The sequence below is a fragment of the Montipora capricornis genome, chromosome 1, assembly GCF_036669925.1.
Source record: "Montipora capricornis isolate CH-2021 chromosome 1, ASM3666992v2, whole genome shotgun sequence".
In the NCBI taxonomy this organism is placed as follows: domain Eukaryota; kingdom Metazoa; phylum Cnidaria; class Anthozoa; order Scleractinia; family Acroporidae; genus Montipora; species Montipora capricornis.
Genome location: NC_090883.1, coordinates 13029824 through 13031941, shown reverse-complemented (window position 1 = coordinate 13031941; position 2118 = coordinate 13029824).

Here is a 2118-nt window from a genome sequence, read left to right as displayed (position 1 = left end):
CACAACAACATTGAAAACAATTTTGCAAAAACAAGGAAATGAGAAAGTTGTGTGACTACTATTGCGAAACTGTGGCTATGTTCAGGTTTCGTTTTAATTGTATTGCGGAGAAGGTTTTTAAGAAGTAAACATTAAAATGTGGAGCTCAGCGAGTCTTTAGTGTCTAGGAGTTAGGGTATGTTCCCCACAAAAACTCATGTCGCATGTCGTAATTTACGGTGCAAGATAGCCTGATCGATTTTCAGATGGTCTAAATCATTCTAGAATGCATGGACTAGAGTAATCTGGACACGCCCGTCCGGGCTCCCAATGACCCCAAACATTTGTGATTCTGTTTCGTTTGAACAGATTTCTACCAAACGTTGCACATTACCTTGGGTACTCAATTTCAAAAAAAGAGTGTCAATGTTAAATTATGAAGTCATATTTGATGACATCACAAAAACGTGTCATGCAAAGCTTCAAATTATACCATAAAATATACCATTTGAAAGGGCATGACTAGGGAGTAAGGTAAGGTAAGGTAAGGTAAGGTAACTTTATTTAAACACGGCATTTCCTTCAGGTATACATTTACGTTGAAGTATAGAAAAAACTAACTTCCCAACTAATCTAAAAACTAAGTTAAAAACTAAAATAATAAAAAGAAAACACCTGCTTTTCAAGGAGCCTGTGTGTAAAAAACAGAATATCGCTAATTAAATTATTTGTCGATCGAAATTTACTTCTCTTAATTTTCCCTTAAACATACTAGGGGATGTCAATTGCTGCACCTCCAGAGGCAAGCCGTTCCATAACACACTTCCGCTGTAAAAAGACTTCTTTTATAAAATTCAGTATGGGGTTGCGGAACAGCGAGCTTGTATTCATTCTCTCTAAGGTTATAACCAGTTAAATCGCAGCGACGAACAAAACGCGAAGTCAGATATTCTGGGGCAGTGTCATTTACATTGCAATGCATCATTATTGCTTTACCGACTGCGCGCTGATGGACAAGTTTCGACCACTTTAAATTTTGAAATAATTCACTAGTACTGCAGTCATAATTAGAGAAAGTCAGAATGCGAGCGACACAATTCTACAATTTTTGCAATTTAGACGAAAGGTACTTAGAACAGTTTCCCCATACTACATTACAGTAATCAAAGTGTGGCTGTACCAGTGAATTGTATATGTGAAGTAGAATCTCAAAAGGGAGAAAATACCTAATACGCTTAATCACACTTGTGCGAGAAGCAACCTTCGTAGAGATTTCGCTAATATGACATTCCCAAGAAAGATTTCCATCGATGTGAACACCTAGGGATTTTGAAGTCGAAACGTGTTTAATCGGAAATTTGTTAATTTCAATTATGGGATTCCTTTCTAGTGTTGACAGCCTTTGCCTAGACCCAATTAATAAAAATTCTATTTTAGTCGTGTTTAGTGTAAGTTTGTTTGCTGCAAGCCATATACGAATTCTATCTAAATCTATTAAAGGGGAACTCCGGGGTAAAATTGAAGTTATCTTGTATGTTTGGCCTCTGTCCCATGTCTCAATTTTTGATAACATCATTCCCATATCGTTTCATTGGAATTAAATATTGTCTCTGATAGACGACCAAAAATGCAAATAGGAATCCGCCATTTTGGAGAAAAATTTGAGCCGCGGTCAGTGGTCAGCAGCTCGTGATGACGTACAATCGTCAAATTTATAAAAGGCTGCCTCTTCATTCTTCAAGTTTCCTTAAATTATAATTCCTGTTGTTCTATCTGTATCTTCGACTTTACTTTCCTTTTACTTTAAAACGGGAACACACGTACACGTACACGGTGACTTACCACAGGATCGCACAAGACGATCGCCTGAAGGCATGGCTCAACAGAATCAGATGGAAGAATATGCCACCACTTGAAAACAGCTACGTCTGGAGCGATCATTTCATGGCAAGCTGTTTCGAGATAGATTTCCGGTAAAAATTAACGCGGTAAAAATCTAGGAGGGTTTTGAAGGATGATGCTATTCCATCCTTGTTTAGCTATGGCCCTCGAAACGAAAAAGCCGTGGTTATCAAGCGAACATTGCATTCAGCGACGAATGCATTGACAAGTTAGTGCTTGTCAGTTTGCTTCGTTTCT